Genomic DNA, 18309 nt, shown 5'->3' on the forward strand with positions numbered 1-18309 from the left:
AGGGCCCAAATGTATTGTGGAGACATCAAAATTACCTATCACAAACCGACCTGGTTTTGCAAAGGGGGTTACCTGGGTTTTAGCCCCGGGCTCGGCGGCCAACTAGGGAATCCTACCAAACCCACAAGTTTCTTAAAACTAGACACCCGGGGGTGCACAGGGAGTTATGGCTTGCGTGGATCCCCTAACGTTTTCCTACCCAGAATCCCCCACAAACCTCAAATGTAGCTGATAAATCTCATTTTTCTCTCATTTTTGTGTGGGAAAGTTATGGGATCACCAGGCTGACACAAATTGCATACCACCCTGCGTTCCTCCTGGTCTCCCGATACAAATGGTAGCTCACTGGTGTGGGTGGGCCAGGGACCCGCAACAGGCAAGGCCCCAAAGTGTATGGTAGAGACATCAAAATTACATATCCCAAAACAACCTGGTTTTTGCAAGGGGGGATCGCCTGAGTTTTTGCCCCGAGCTTGGCGGCCATCTAGGGCCACCTACCAAACCCACATATTTCTGAAAACTAGACACCTAGGGGAGTAAAGGGAGGTATGGCTTGCATGGATCCCCTAATGTTTTCCTACCCAAAATCTCCTGCAAACCCCAAATTTAGCTGAAACAAAATCACATTTTCCACATATTTTTACATGGGATCACCGTGCTAGCACAAATGTCCTACCGCACAGCGTTCCCCTCAGTCTCCCAGGAAACCCACAAACCCTGGGTACCTTTAGAATCCTCAGGGTGTTGGAAAAGAAAGGCTCAAATTTGATGTTGATACCTTATGTGGACAAAAAGTTACAGGGGCCTAAGCGCAAACTACCCCAAATAGCCAAAAAAGACTTAGCAAAGGGGTGGGGGTCCTAGCAGCGAAGGGGTTAAGTGCATACATATAGAAATATATATATATATATATATATATATATATATATATATATATATATATATTTTTTTTTTTTACCCTCAACAATCGTAATCGTAGTGTAAAAACAGAAATATATGCATATGAAATGAACATTGTCACATATCTTTGGATGGCTTTACACAGTGCTTAGGTGAAATGCATTTATTGTCACATAGATACACTCTAATGAGATAATCATTCTTGAAACCTAGACAAAATGATGTACTAGTATTCAATGCATACTACTTCCTGTTGTATTGTGATATTAGCCGGTGGTGGTAATACAACAGCATACTCCTAAATAGGTGTCCAATCAATATTGTTTGCTTTATGCAATGCATATTGCTACAGTGTCCCTTAGTCACTCTGTTCCAGGACTCTTTCTGTAACTGTCAGTAATGGAACGGCACACACTATGCTCTCATATGCTTCTTCTCCTGATCCGCAGTATTCTTGTTCAGAGTGGTTTCACAGACCTGCCCTGTGCTGTCCTCTTCAGTCTATTTTTCCTGCAGGTGCAGACCATCACCTTTTGTTGAGAATTTGTTGTGCACTTTATTCAATAGGGTCCCTTGGTGTCACCGTCCCTGTGACACTTTATGATGGGCCCTCAGCGTGGCTCTTAGGAATGGTCTGTCCTTTCCTTTTCTGGCGCGTTGCGCAGCTCCTCTGGGATGTTCATCAATTTTTGGTACCTTCGTCTCAGCCATTGGTGGTGCAGCTCTGCATCTTGTCCCTTTAATCCATTGAAATGCCTCTGTTCACCGTCTGTTGTGGTCCTGTCCACCTAGAAGTAAGAGAAACTTCTTTTATTTTCTCACCATTACTATGTCTCCAAGGTTGGTTTAGATGGTTTCGCCCTTATGACGTGCAGTAGTAAAGGCTGAGCATCAGGCATTTTAGGCCTGTTGCATCAGTTGCCTTTGCTAAAATATTTTTTATTTTGGAGTTCATCCTCTCCCCCTGGCCTGATATTTAGGGAGTGGTATGGAACATGCAGTTTTCACTTTATTTTCAAACACACCATCTTTTGCATAACTGCAGTTAGAAAATGTCCCCCCTCTATCAAAATGTATACTCTGGTGGACCCCAAACCTGTGAGAGATGACTTTCATGATGCATTATGCAACCATTGCTGATTTTTCTTCCATGTAGGAACTCCTCTGTCTATTTTGAAAACTCATCCTCACACCCCAGCAATATTTCAAATGATTCACTTGGAAGAAAAATACCTGCACCTTCATTCCCCCATATTCAATATCAGAAGGACCATGTTCAAGCCTTTTAAGGGAAAGGAACATACTGTGTGGAGCCACGGGCCCCTCATCCCAGTACACCCACAATCCCTCTTCATTCTGCTCACATCCAGCATCAATCCACAAACTCTCTTTATCCGTTGTTGCAGACCATTGTGCTCATTTACATTAGCTAGCAACAATTGTCTCTGAATTAGCTGAATTTGTTTGATGCTTTTCTTAATTAAAGGCACCATCTGTACTGGCTGCAACATGCTCTCTCTCGCTGCTGTGTCAGCCATTTTATTACCTCTGGCTATGGTAGTATTAGCTCCTGTGGGGAGGTGTGGGGGGCTTCACATTTTATTACCGCCATCCTGTTGGATAGCAGTATTGATTTTAACAAGATTTTTATGAATGGGCCATTTTGAATGGGGCACCCTGCTGCTGTTATGAAACCATGATGTTAACAGTTTTTCCCTCAGCTGGAATGCCTGCTCTTGTTACAGTGTACTGCTCAGCTTACTGGGCAGATGTGTCATGTGGCAGAGATGCACTTTCAACTATGGTGTCTACTGTTGCTCTAGCATACCCTGCTCTGTAATCAGTGTCTGTTAGTCTGCTGGAGGAACCATCAGTGTACAACTCATAGTCTGCCTTTTCTAATGGTATCTACTGTAAATCTCGTCTTGGTGTGTTGACATTTTCACCAGTGCCAACACAGTCATGCTTAGGGGTCTAATCAGAATAACCTATGGCAGGTAATACTGTTGCCAAATTAACTTAGACAACAAGGTGACCCCATAGCCTGTGTACTTGCCAGTAGAAAACTGTAGTGTTGCTCCAGATGACAACAATTCTACCACGTAGGGCAACTAGACACAAGTATAGTCCAACACAATGAAAGCTGTCCTATCTACTATCCCAATTGCATACACCCTGCCAATGTTGAAGGTAAAGTCACATAGTAGTACCCCAAAGGTCCTTTTTATCAACTGTTTCAGCACACCATTTGCAACACCACATGATTTCCAATGCTATTTTGCTCTGGCAAAGAGATAGAAGGGCAGCTTGTAGTGAGGCAGTCCCCATGCTGGCACAGTACACAATGTCCCTTTCAATTTCCTGAAACAGTTTGCAAGTTCATTATTCCATAGAATGTTGTTTGGTGCATCTTTTAGTGTACAGTGTCTCAAGATGGCATCAAAGCATCTACATTCAGGTAACCACTCGCTGCAGTAGTTCATCATCCCCAGGAAGGACATCATTCCTTTTTTGGTGGACAGGGGCAGCATGCCCTGAATATTCTGTCAAGAGACATGCAGCATGCACCTTAGGATATCACATAAGCCGGGTAAGTCACCTCTTTTTGGCAGCGCTGGAATTTTGGCAATGACACTTTGAGTCTGATCCCCTGGAGGGAGTTCAGCAGTACTGCAGTGTCTTTTTCACAGGCCTCCAGTGATGAAGATGCCACAAGAAGGTCATCAGCATACTGCAAGACAATGCTACAACCTTCCAGGCATAGGGGGTCCAGGTCTCTCTTTAGTGCCTGTGCATTGACCTTAGGCCTCACAGTGAAGGAGGTGTACTGGGTATCTTTAAGAGCGATGACAAAGATGCTCTCAGTCTGTGGCTGGACTATTATGATAAAAAATGAGGAGAGAAAAATACTTTGCCTCTACAGGTGCAAATGATAGTATAGTATTGGTGTCAGGCACAACGGGCTCTAGGGGAACCACAAGTTCTTAAGGTAATCACTCAATGGGGACTTCATGTTTTCACCAAACCTCTCTCTCTCTTAGTAATTTTATTTTAAGTATCACTTTATGGGGAGGGCATTTTTTGTAACAATCCTACCTCATTTTTGTGTTTTTACCAAACCTCTCAGTTCGCTAGTTGTGGAACCTGTGTTTTTTTTGTCATCTGTAAAGCCATATTCCCTTCATGCTTATCAAACTGCAGTCTAGCAACATCATTCATCATCTCTCAACACATACACAGGTCTGAATGGAAATGTAATATTCTTAGTTCTTTGTTAGTCCTGAAGGCGTTTGACCATGAGGCCAAATGTTTAGGGCAAAACCTATTTCTTCAGCTATAAACAGTGTTGTTGTGAAGCTGGCACTAAAACAATCTTTCTTCTTGGGAGCCTAGTTTAATGCTAACTGCACATCCTTCTTTACCTACATACAATGTGAGCTTGAGCAACTCCGTTGTCCAGTACAAATGTTTGTTTGCCATTTAGGCGTGGCATTGCGGCACTGGTCCTGTGAAAAATGCTGCTATATGGTGTACGGGTTTAGGTAAGTGCTGTATTCTAACCTGTCCTCAGGTATTTGTAAGTAAATTACATTTTTTGAAAAACACAGTTGTTAGATTTGGGGGTCTCTAGTTGGCACAGATAGGTACTTGTGACAAATAGGGACCCTTGCCTCTAGTCAGGGTAAGGGGGTATACTCCTAAAATAACCCCTACTCACCCCCTTGGTAGCTTGGCACGAGCAGACAGGCTCATCTCAGAGGCAGTGTGTGATGCATTTGTGACCACATACAGTAATCAAGTGACAACACTACAGATGGACACCACACAGGTTTTATATAAAAAATAAGTATACTTTATATAAATTTAACACAAGACCATAAACGATAAAAATCCACAATACTGTATTTAAAATGGTAGTTTTAGCTTAGTTCTGTTCAGTTCTTAAAATGCAACACTTTTAGTCAATGTACTTTTCTATGCGTTGCGCTTACACAACAAAAGTGTTGCAGCGATAGAAATGCGGCAAAGTTCTGGTGCAAAGAAATAAAGAAGTAAAGATCTTCCAGATGCAGCACGCTTCTCCGATGATGCAAGAGATCTCGATTCGATGCGTCAGCTGCAGTGGCGACACCATTGTTCCGAGATGCGACGACAACAGCTTCGGCTGCGACACTCTTCTCCGACGTTGCGAGATGCTTCCGCACAATGCAACAACTACAGAGGCGACATTCAAGATGCGACTGCAGCAGCTCCGATGGCGGCACACTTCTCCGTGGATTCGAGGCGCTTTTCTTTATGCGGTGCAATACGACAGCTACAGCGATGACATCCAAGATGCCACGTAGCAGCAGCGACGGCGACACGCTTCCTCTTTGTTGCGAGATGCTTCTCTCGATGCGGTGCAATACAAAAGCTACAGCTGCAACATCCACGATGCAACGGCAGCAGCAGTGACGGTGACACGCTTTTTCCTCTTGAGTCGCGCTTCCAGCTCCTTGTGACACGCAATCCCTCAGAAGGCCCAAAACAGCAGCAGGCATTTCCAAAGACCTCCGGGGAGCTGTTGTCCCTGAGACTTCAGCAGGAGGCAAGCTCTTTTCTCAAGCCCTTGAAGATCCTACACCAGTTGAATAAACTTCACACAAAGTCCTTTCTCTGGCAGTCAGGCAATCACTGCAGGCCAATCCACAAAGCAGCACTTCAGCTTGGGGATTGTCTCTCCTCAGTTTCTTCTGGTTCCACTCCTCAGCAAAGGTTTCTTCTTGTTTGTCCAAACGTGATCTAATTTCTTGGGATCAGGGTCCCAATATTTATACCCAAAAATCCTTTGTCCTCTGAGGGCAGAAGGGCCTTTGCCTAGTCCAAACCAGTTCTGGAGCACTTTGTTTATATGACTCGTCCTTTCCTTTCACAGTGCAGGGCAGTAACTTCAGATGCACCACAGGAGGTGGAGCCAGCATTGTGGAGGGAAGGCAAAGCCCAGGAGCACTCTGTTGACATGATTCCTTCTTTCCTTTCACAGTGCAGGGCAGAGACATCAGACGAACCACAGGGGGTGGAGCCGGCATTGTGGAAGGCAGGCACAGTCCTATTCAAGTCCCAAGTGCAACTCCTCTCTCCCATCTAGATGCAGATCTCTCTATTCACCACTGGGCTGACTCATTCTGTCTCCTGGAATCCCCCAGCCCTGTCAATCAAACTGCAGACAAGGAATACACAACCTAGCAGAGGTAGGCCTGGATAGTTAGTCAAGAAAATACCTACTTTCTAAAAGTGGTATTTTCAAACACAGAATGTTAAAATCAACTTCGCTAAAAGATGTATTTTTATCATTCTGAGTTCAGGCACACTAAACTCGATTTTCTACCATGTTCCATGAGTCAGTTAGGATTATAAAATGTAATAATCTTTCTGCCCATTCTGGCCTATGGAGAACAGGTAGCCTTGCAATAGTGAAAAACGAAAATGGCTGTGATTCACTATTAGGACATGCCACACATACCAGGGCATGTCCTACCTTATATTTACAATTCACCCTGCCCTTGAGCCTACCATAGGGATGTCTGATATGAAGAAAAGGGAAGGTTTAGGGACTGGCAAGGGGGCGCACTTGCCCAGTCAACATGGCAGTACCAGACTGCACACAGGTTCTGAAATGGCAGACCTGAGACACACTTTTACAGGCTGCTCCTATGGGTGGCATAACCAGTGCTGCAAGCCCACCAGCAGCATTTGATTTACAAGCCCTGGGCACACGCAGTGCACTGTACTAGGGTCTGACAGGTAAACCAAATCAGCCAATCATGGAATCACTAATTCATACATTAATTTACAATTTAAAAACACATGCGGCAACAGCAAAAATGGAAGGGAGACCCACGCCAATGGGGCCAGGTCTAACACAGGTCCGCTCCAGCTGAAATGTGGGGAGAACTACCCTACCTCCTGGGAGTTCTCATCACTAAGGTGGAAAAATCTGGACAGCGTTGGCGTGTTCTGTACCAGGGTGGTGTTCCACCAAAAAGTCCATACCCTGTAGGGAAATGGACCACCTCAACAGCTTTGGATTCTCACCCCTCATCTGCATGAACCATCTGAGGGGCGTGTGATCTGTCTGAACCCAAAAGTGAGTCCCAAACAGGTATGATCTCAGCTTCTTCAGTGCCCAGATCACAGCAAATGCCTCACGTTCAATAGCACTTCACTTCTGTTCCCATGGAAATAACCTCCCACTGATGAAGGCTACAGGTTGATCTAGGCCCTCCTCATTCATCTGTGGCAAAACAGCCCCTACAACATGTGGGGGTGGGCTGCACACCATACTTTCGTCAAGTTCATCCTCTATATCCATATTTCATGAAGCGTGCTCAATGGTAACGTGCCCAGCTCCTCGGCACGTGAAAACATTAAGTCACTGTGATGGGGCACTTAGTCGGTGCCCCAAACCATGGCACTGTTGCTAGTGCAAATGCAATCTTTTTACTTTTTACTTTTGTCTTCCACTTCAAGCCTTTATATACCATTGATTTAATTCCTCAACCAACTGTAATCATAATTCATCCACGGGCAAAGAAATGCCAATTTGCTTAAGATTCTCATATCCTTGATGGGCCATCCGAGCCTCTTCTTTCAAAAATACGTACTGAAGGCGTGTTTCATCATAAGCAGTTCATTAAAACTCAATGCATTTCGGGCCTCCAGGGGCCCTTCATTAAGGGTAACTGTGAAATTAATTAAACAAATATTAACTTACAATGCGCTACTTAATAGACTGAACAATTGTCACATTATCAAGTGTCTACTAGTCAAAAACAACAACCATGCAATTCATGAGCATTATATAACCTCTCTATGAAATGTGGATTTTCCCTTGTATCAATTTTCTGGCATATACTAATTGTCATTACATGCAGTCGCATAGTCGCCTGTGAACTGATGTGTTCTCATAATATATCTTCCCATGTCTTCCCACCTCTCTTTCCCTTGGCTGCATCACTAGTCTTTAAGCTTTCCTGCTACTCTCTCGTTAAGGTCGATAACCAAACAACTTTTACACCCGTGGTTAACAAAACCCGTGCTTCCCGCCTTTTCCGATCACATATCTCTAGTGCAATCAGGTGGTTTCATTATTCGTTCTTGCTTTTCTTTACTCAACAGCCTTCCGCTGCTGTTAGCCGTATCTGGTCTAAAACTCGGCATATCATGGTGAACCAAATGGCTGAAAACTCATAAATCATTCCCTCCCACCGCTGCTCTCATCACTTTCCCAAATCACGTACCTGCTTAAAAGCTATCGTCCTCTTGACCTGACCATGGTGAGACTGACCCCTGGTGCGCTACGCGCCTTACACTTAAACACCTCCTCTGCCCCTCCTCCAAACTCAACCCTCCCATTAACGCGACCTACTTTACATCTGTGAGACTACATTCGAGCCGGACCTCCCCCGGTACTACAACTCCCAAGTTGCATCATAAAATGCCATACACCTCCCGTGCCCTTGATACACGACAAACAGCCCCTACACCATGCTCTGAAGTGTCTGTCTGAACGATAAACTCTCCGGAGAAGTTGGGTGCCAGGAGCATGGGCAGCTTTAAGGGCCTCAAAAGCTTTCTGACAGGTGTCAGTCCAAATCACTTTCTTGGGCTGCTTCCTGGAAGTCAGCTCTGTCAAGGGTGCAACAATGTTGCCATACCCCTTGACAAACCTCCTGTAGTACCCTGTGGGTCCTAAAAAGGCTCTCACCTCTGTCTGGCTTTTGGGGGCTCCCAAGCCAGGATGTTTTCAATCTTGGGTTATAGGGGCACCACCTGGCCGCTCCCAACCTGGTATTCCAAGTACACCATGGATCCCTGCCCGATCTGGAACTTACTCGCCTTGATCGTGAGACCTGCCTTACGCAGCACCAACAACACTTCCCAGAGGTGGTGCAGGTGTTCTTCCCAACTGGTGCTGAACACTGTGATGTCATCCAGGTAGGCGGCAGTGAACTCATCCAGTCCAACCAACACCTGGTTGACCACCCTCTGAAAGGTGGTAGGGGCATTCTTCATCCCAAAGGGCATAACCCAGAACTGGAAATGCCCATCTGGTGTGGAGAATGCTGACCTCTCCTTTGCCCCATCAGTCAAGGCGATCTGCCAGTACCCAGACGTCAAGTCAAATGTGCTGAAGTACTGTGCAGCCCCTAGCCGATGAATGAGCTCATCAGCTCTGGGGATTGGGTGCATGTCAGTCTTAGTGACTGAATTGAGCCCTCGGTAGTCCACACAGAACCGGAGTACGGGTGTGGCACCCGGCGCAGCAGCCTTAGGGACCAGGACCACTGAGCAGGACCAAGGACTGCTAGATGACTCAATCACCCCTAACGCAAGTATCTTTGAGGTCTCATCTTTAATGCATGCTCTCACCCTCTCAGTTACCCTGTAAGTTTTGTGCTTCACAGGTAAGCTGTCTCCTGTGTCCACATCATTGACGCACCAATCTGTGACACCAGGAACCAGGGAGAACAGATCAGAAAACTGTCTCAGCAACTCTCGGCAGTCATTCTGTTGCTCAGGGGTCAGGGTGGAAGGGAGGTTAACACCATCCACTGACCCATCTTGCTCTGTTGCAGACAGGAGGCCAGGAAGAGGCTCAGTCTCCTCCTCCATTCTAGCATCTGTTGCTAAGAGCATGCCCACTTCGGGCCTCTCCAAGTGGGGCTTAAGGCGGTTGGCATGCAGGACCCGCAAGGGGTTCCTGAGAGACCGCAAGTACACCAAGTAGGTAACTGGACTCTTGTGCTCCACAACCTCAAATGGTCCAGTCCAGTTATCTTGCAGCACACAGGGCTCCACTGGGGCTATGACCCACACTTTCTGACCAGGCTAAAGCTCTACTAGAGTAGCATTCTGGTCATACCATCGCTTCATCTCCTCCTGACTGGCTTCCAGATTCGCCTCAGCGAGTTGTCTGAAATGCCAGGTCTGGTTCCTTAAGGCCAGCATGTAGCTATATACATCCTGGGGAGGTTTCCTGTGAGATTGGTCCCAGCCTTCCTTGACCAGACTCAGAGGTCCTCAGACTGGGTGTCCATAGAGATGCTCAAAGGGACTGAACCCTAGAGATTTCTGTGGCACCTCACGGTATGCAAACAACAGGCATAGTAAGAGGACGTCCCACTTATGCCTCATTAGGTTCCTCAAGACCCATAATTATGCCCTTTACGGTTCGGTTGAATGTTTCAACCAACCCATTTCCTTGGGGGTGGTAAGGAGTGGTGAACTTGTAAGTTACCCCCCACTCCTGCCACAGGGACTTCATATACTTGGAAATGAAGTTGGTCCCTTGGTCAGACACTACCTCGTGAGGGAATCCCACTCGGGAGAAAATTCCCATTAGTGCACGTCTCACCACGGGGGCCGTCACTGTCCTCAGAGGTATGGCTTCTGGGTACCGGGTGGCATGGTCCACCAATACCAGGATGAACCTGTTGTCCATGGCTGTCTTGGGGTCCAGTGGCCCCACAATGCCAATACCCACCCGCTCAAAGGGGGTGCTGACCACAGGGAATGGCTGGAGAGGAGCCTTCTGCTTCCTCCCACTTTTTCCACTTGCCTGGCAAGTCTGACATGTCCTGCAATGGGTGTCTGAATTCTTGCGCATTTGGGGCCAATGAAAGTGAGCAACAAGCCTCTCAAACGTCTTTTGCTGCCCCAAATGTCCTGCCAATGGCACATCATGAGCCAGCCCCAGTAGAAAGGCTCTGAAGCGCTGGGGTACCACAAGCACACAGGCTGACCCAGGCTCAACAACCTTAGGCTCACTATACTGGAGACCATTCTCCCAGTATATCCAATGTGACCCAGACTGATCACCTGCTGCCTGGCTTGCAGCCTGTTGCCGCAAACCCTCAAGAGAAGGGCATTCTCTCTGCTCCTGGCAGAACTCTTCACTGGAGGGGCCTCATTCCTGCTGTCAATGGGTCAGCTCAGGCAGGTCCCCCAGTTCAGCTACCTGTTCCCCGGTATGCTCCAGGGCATTCCCCTCAGGGTCTACCTCCTCCTGGGCCATGGGAACTTCAGGGGCCGGTTTTCCACAACCCCTGCCTCTTCTCTCTAATACAGGTTCCTAGGCCTCCCTCTCAGGCTCCAGGTCCTCTTGAGCACCCCTAAGGGCTGCCATTGACCGGGTGGTCACACACACCCAGTCAGGCAGACCCACCATCTCCAAGTGAGAACTCCGCTCCACCTTTCCCCAAGGTGAGCTCTTTAAATCATTCCCCAACAAACAGTCAACAGGCATGGCAGGCCTCACAGCTACCTGAAGAGTACCAGAGGACCCCCCCCCCACTCAAAGGGAACCTGAGCCATTGGACAATGGCTCTCTGTGTTGTCAGTGGCAACAACTCGGCAAAATGCATGAGGGACAATCTGCTCTTGAGACACCAGGTGATACTAGACAGCTGTTACACTGGCTCCTGTATCTCTAAGAGCCTCTACCTTGTGGCCATTGATGGTCACCCACTACGCATATTTCTTAGTGTTGTTGGGCAGTTGGGTCCCTGGGACCACCTCACAGTCTCCTAAAGAGACAAGGGACATCTCTGCGGGACCCCACCCACCTTGGACACCAATCTTCTCCCCCAAGGCTACGCTCGCCATCTGCCGGGGTGGAGCACCAGTGGGTGCTGCTTTTCCAAATAGGCAGCACCTGGGGTCATTCGCCTTATGACCCAGGTCCCCACATTTGTAACACTTCAGGTGTCCCTGGTGAACAGGATTACCTGTCGGGCCCCTTGCTTTCCCTCAGGGGGAGGCTGGGAACCTTTCCCTTGGTTCCCTTGGGAGTTACTCTGGGGGCCTTTATGGAGCTCCTTCTGTTTACCCTTGTTTCTCTTACTCTTCTGCTGGGGACCCTGCCCACCTTTGGCTGAGTCTCCCATGTGACCCTTGTGGACCCGGGTGCTCACCCAGCGGTCGGCCTCCTCAGCAAGCTTCCTAGGGTTAGTCAGCTTGCAATCAATCAGGTGCCGGTGCAGCTCTGGAAAACAATTACTGGACAAGTGCTCCCATGCAATCAAATCAAGAAGCCCCTGAAAATCATTAACTTTGCTGCCCTTCACCCAAACATCAATGCTCTGCAAAAGAAAGTAACATATTCCACCCAGGTACTGCTGTCTATCTTCTTGCAATTCCTGAACCTCTGCCTATAGAGTTCAGGGGTCGAACCATAGCGAGACATTAATGCATCCTTCATGTTGCTATTAGAATTATGGACTTCAGAAGGAAAGTCTAACAGTGTGTCTCGCCCCTCACTAAGGAACCGACCCCACAACCCCGCTCCCCAATCTCTCTCGGGGACCCGGTGGGAAGATATGGCTACCTCATAGGCTCTGAACCACTGCCCAATATCATCTTTCTTATAAAATTCCTTTACCACATCCTTGGGGATATACACTCTAGCTTCCACAGGTACTGACGGTGTGCTCCCACCAGAGGGAGTAATCTCTAAGCTCTTGGCCTTTAAATACAGCTCCCTCAAAACATTGTCATGTTCAAACTGTAATCTCTTTTCCTCTAGGGCCAATTTCTTACTTTCTAACTCCAGTTGCCCATTCAATTTGAGTTTGGCTATCTCCATTTCATGCCTTCTGCTTCTCTCTCTGTCCTCCAGCTTCTCTGGAGACAGACTTTTACCAGAAAAACTGCTACCTGCGGGGGAAGGTGCTCTCCTTCCGCCTGGACTCACTGGCCCTTGCAGCTGCACATCTGCATTCTCACCCCATCCTCATTCTCAGGGGTCTTCCTTGCTTTTACCCAGGCCCTCAGCGCCTTGTAGAACTCTTCCTTCTCGGTGAGCCCAATAATGGAAACATTGAATCTCTTGCAGAAGTACTTAAGCTGCTTTACTTTGTAGCTTTCTCCTCTTCCCAATCACAATCAACAGAAGCTATGGATTCTGCTCTCTCCATCATTTATTTATTTATTATTATTTATTTATTTATTTTCTGCATTTATAAGGCGCACAGCTACCCACAAAGGGTTTCCCGGCGCCGAAACAGCGAGAACACAGGACACGACTAGAGAGAAAACAGATCTGAAGGCAGATTATTTATCAAACAGCCAGGTTTTCACACTTTTTCTAAAACTCCTATAGTTTTCTTCCTTGCGGATTGCGATGGGCAGTGTGTTCCACAGAGTAGGACCCAAAACTGAAAAGGATCTTCCGCCCATTCTGGCCCGTTTATACCTTGGTACCGCAAAGTTCGCTGATGTGACTGAGCGAAGATTGCGGTTGGGTAGGTAAGGCTTGGCAAGATCTTGAAGATACTTTGGAGCTGTCCCGGCTTTGATTTTGAACAAATAGCTCAGGGCCTTAAAGCGGATCCGATTCTCGACCCTGAGCCAGTGAAGGTCCCTGAGATGTTTAGTGATCCTGGCATATCTCGGGATTCTGCAAAGCAGTCTGACCGCAGAATTTTGCACCAGTTGTAAACGTCTTATTACAGCTTTGTTTGCACCCAGGTACAAGATGTTACCGTAGTCAAGCCGAGATGTCACTAAGGCGTTGACTACGGTCTTCTGGGTGGTCGATGGTAGCATCCAGACAATCTTGCGCAACCATCTGAGGATAGTAAAACATAAGCCTGCCACCTTATTTGCTTGTTGCACCATAGTTAAGCTGTCATCAAGTATGAACCCAAGATTTCTGACCTGAGTAGCTGGAGTCGGGAGCTTGCCTAGTGAGGTCGGCCAATGGGAGTCACTCCAGAGATCTTTACTGTTCCCCAAGAGGAGGATCTCTGTTTTTTCCCCATTTAATTTAAGTTGGTTGGCCGACATCCAGCAGAAAACCTCATGTAGGCCTGTTTTAAGAGCAGAAGAATCAGACGAGTCAGATTTAGATAGTGAAAACAGAATCTGGGAGTCGTCTGCATAGGTCATTAAAACCAGATCGAAGTTCTCTACAAGGTTGGCCAGTGGGCGGAGGTACAAATTAAACAAAAGGGGACTCAGGATCGATCCCTGTGGTACACCATGGGGAGAAAAGAAGACATCCGAGCGGGCCTCAGAGGAGGTGATCTGGAAGGTCCGTAAGGATAGATATGATTTAATCCATTCTAACGCCTTGCCCTCGACACCACTCTCCCCCAGCCTGATGAGCAGTCTGGAGTGAGAGATAGTGTCGAAAGCCGCGCTTAGATCCAATAAGACCAAGGCCACCGTTTGGCCGTCATCTCTGAGCTCTCGGATTTTTTCCGTAATCCCAAGTAGGGCGGTTTCAGTGGAGTATCCACTCCTGAAACCGGACTGAGACGGGTGCAATAAATCATTATTTTCCACAAATGTGGAGAGAACTTCATGAATATGTCTCTCTAGCATTTTGGAAAAGGCCGGAAGCAACGATATTGGTCGATAATTGGCCAATATCGTAGGATCGGCGGCTGGCTTTTTCAGCAAAGGGCTAACTATGGCATGTTTCCACAGAGCAGGAACAGAGGCCTGTAACAGAGACGCATTAAGTGTCTCTATAATAGGTGACAGGGTGGAGTCCTCCAGTTGGCTAATAATGCCAATTGGAATAGGATCACGGGGAGAACCTGATTTTATAGATTTGAGCAAAATCTTCAGTTTATCCAATGTGATGGGAGGCCAGTATTCAAGGTGACAATTACCTTTAGAGATGTGAGAAGTGTCTTCTTGATTGGAGGAAGTAATACTATTTTTATCAATGTTAGAGACAATCTTCTCAATCTTTTCAGTAAAGAAGGACGCCAAGTCCTGGCATTGCTGAGTACTAAGAGGAAGAGCATCCGCTCTTGAATTTTCTCCAGCCAGTTCCTTCACCGTATTAAAAAGAGTCTGGGATTTATTAATAGCTGTATTTATAGTCGTGGTAACATAGCATGCTTTGGCTTTCATGCAAGCCGAGTGATAGCTATTTCTAGCCCTCCGGTAAATCTCTTTTTGGTGCCCTTCGTAGTTTTTTCGCCACTGTCTCTCCAGGTTTTTACAAGTAGATTTTTCTTTCTTCAAGGCCTCTGTGAACCAGGGGGCCGGGGGACGATGTACTTTCCCCTTGCAGCGGGATAGGGGTAGACAGGCATCCACTGCATCACTTAGCCATATCTGTGTGGCCTCAGCTATGCTTTCCATGTCTCCATCCAGACATGGGAAATCTTTATTCAATGCACTGTTTAGATCATCTAGATTTAAACTTTTCCAATTTCTCCTCAAAGATTCAGAAGGAGTAATAAGGGGACGTTTAGTGGATTGAAGAGAGATAGCAAAAAGCACAAGAAAATGATCTGACCAACAAATAGGGGTAGTGTTTAGCCATGCTAGTTCTTCCATATTGGAAATGATAGGGTCAAGCAGATGTCCTGCTTTATGTGTAGGGCCCTTGTTACGCAGTGTCATATTCAGCGCCAAAAAGTCCTCAGTAAGATTTTTGCACGTCGTATTATTCTTATCCTCCAGATGGAGATTCAAGTCCCCAAGTATTGTAAAATTTTGAGCCTTTAAGTGGTGAGGTAAGATAAAGTTTACCAAGTTATCAGACCATGAGGGGTTATTGACTGGTGGGCGATAAATAAGTAAGCCAGAGAAGGTGAAATTGGGGCTAAGGGTAAGTTTAAAGGAAGCTGCTTCGCAATTAGGAATGTCTGCAGATTCGAAATAGCATACAAGATCTCTGCTATAAATAATGGCAATACCCCCTCCTATTTGGCCAACGCGATCTCTCCTTACAATAGCATAGCTCGGGGGGAGTGCCATAGCCACATCAGGACCTGCACTATCATGGAGCCAGGTCTCTGTGAGAAATATCGCACTGGGCTTCTCATCCATTAGGAGATGGAAGATATCTAACTTGTGTTGTGGTAATGAACGACAATTCACCACATAAAAAGTGAAATTATTAGAACACTCTTTCTGCCGAGGGATATGATAAGGGGGATCCTGTGAGATATCTGGATAAGGCTGGTAATTTGACAAGGAGAGAGAACAATTAGGGCAGATTTGTGTTCCAGCATACAGTGGATTCAGAGTTGTACAATAGTCATGTCTGGCGGGGCGTAGCGCCCTGAGAGACTCACGTGTGAGCATCGTACCTTAATAATAGAACGGGCAGCGTTCTGAGCCCTAAGTCCCGGCCTGGCCCGGACGGGCACAGACGGGCTGACTCTGGCTGGACTCCGGCGAAGACGAGGCGCGTCCGCTCAAAACGCGTCCGCTATCGCGGAGAAGGGCCGTTTCCTTTTATCCCAGAGGCTAGAGCGCTCTCACCGCTCTATCCCGCCCCAAGATGGCCGCTACAGACTCCCTGAAGCTCGGTGCCTTGCCCTAAATCGGCAGGTGACGAGCGCTTGTATGCTGCAATGGATGTAAGTAGCAGACAAGTATGCTAAAAATAAATTGGGTATTTTAAAATGCGCAGGTTCAAATTCACACAATACAGTTTTACAATTTTAAAAGTTAGAGTTCAATTACAATTCGACTTTCATTTCTCCTTCAATCAAAAGTGTCAGAGCAGTGGGATGACAAACTGCCCAAGTGCTCGCTAGGTTGGAAAACTCTGTCTGAGGGCTCCTTTTATCCCAGAGGCTAGAGCGCTCTCACCGCTCTATCCCGCCCCAAGATGGCCGCTACAGACTCCCTGAAGCTCGGTGCCTTGCCCTAAATCGGCAGGTGACGAGCGCTTGTATGCTGCAATGGATGTAAGTAGCAGACAAGTATGCTAAAAATAAATTGGGTATTTTAAAATGCGCAGGTTCAAATTCACACAATACAGTTTTACAATTTTAAAAGTTAGAGTTCAATTACAATTCGACTTTCATTTCTCCTTCAATCAAAAGTGTCAGAGCAGTGGGATGACAAACTGCCCAAGTGCTCGCTGATGATTAAACTTGGCAGTTAAACACACAAGGTGATGGACGGAATGTTGCAAATTGGCAAAACATTCACCCCCAGTCACAGATCTGGGTTTAATCCATCTTTATTTTGCTCACCATGCCACCCGAGTTCAGACATGGCCAAATGCAAATCAGTCTTGACCCTGTGCCTCATGGGAACAGTACAGCCCGAACTGCCAAGCCATGTCTTCCCTGGACCGGAATCAAGCATCCTTGGACCAGTTTCTGGCTATCAGCTGTCATCAGCCAGGATAGCTTGAGTCCAGTGGCGTATTGAGCACTGGACCCACGTCTGGGCATACCCTTTCCACATAGGGCGAACAGCAAAACACACAAGGTAATGGACGGTAATGTTGCACATCGGGAAAACATTCACCCCCAGTCACAGTTCTGGGTTTAATCCATCGTTATTTTGCTCACCACGCCACCCCAGTTCAGACCTGGCTTGGCAGTTCGGGCTGGACTGTTCCCATGGGGCACAGGTCAAGACTGATTTGCATATGGCTGGGTTCCAACTGGAATGGCATGGTGAGCAAAAAAACGATGGATTTAGGCCCAGATCTCTGTACTGGGGTAAGTGTATGACATTGCTCTGCATTCTGTCCATCAACTGTTGTTTTTGCATTTGTCACCCCAAGTGGGCCGGGTATGCTCAGACGTGAGTTCCGTGCTCTCCATGTCACTGGAATCAAGCTATCCTGGCTGATGAGGGTTGAAAGCCCCAAAATGATCCTAGGATGCTTATTTCCAGTCGAGGGAGGACCTGGCTTGGCAGTTCAGGCTGGACTGTTCCCATGGAGCACAGGGTCAAGACTGATTTGCATATGGCTGGGTTCAAACTGGAATGGCATGGTGAGGGAAAAAACGATGGATTTAGGCCCAGATCTCTGTACTGGTGTGAATGTATGACATTGTTCTGCTTTCTGTCCATCAACTGTTGTTTTTACATTTGTCACCCCAAGTGGGACGGTTATGCAAAGACATGAGTCCCGTGCTCTCCATGCCACTAGAATCAAGCTATGCTGGCTGATGAAGCTGAGAGCCCGAAAACGGTCCTAGGATGCTTGTTTCCAGTCTAGGGAGGACCTGGCTTGGCATTTCGGGCTGGACTGTTCCCTTTGGACACAGGGTCAAGACTGATTTGCATATGGCTGGGTTCAAACTGGAATGGCATGGTGAGCAAACAAACAATGTATTTAGGCACAGATCTCTGTACTGGGGTGAATGTATGACATTTTTCTGCATTCTGTGCATCAACTGTTGTTTTTAAACTTGGCAATTCTCAAAAATAGAAAATCCCAAAAAGAAACCTACCAAAAAGTATATTGTTGCGTTTTGGTCTGCACTCACTAGTAGTGTTCACCAATCACTGTACATGAGTCACACATGGAAGTCCAGAATCCTCACCGCTGACCACCAATGTTAGATTTGGGGGTCTCTAGTTGGCAAGGGTAGGTTTTTGTGACAAATAGGGGCACTTGCCTCTAGTCAGAGTAAGGGGGTATACTCC

Source organism: Lissotriton helveticus, chromosome 5_1 (genome assembly GCF_964261635.1).
Source record: "Lissotriton helveticus chromosome 5_1, aLisHel1.1, whole genome shotgun sequence".
Classification (NCBI taxonomy): Eukaryota; Metazoa; Chordata; class Amphibia; order Caudata; family Salamandridae; genus Lissotriton; species Lissotriton helveticus.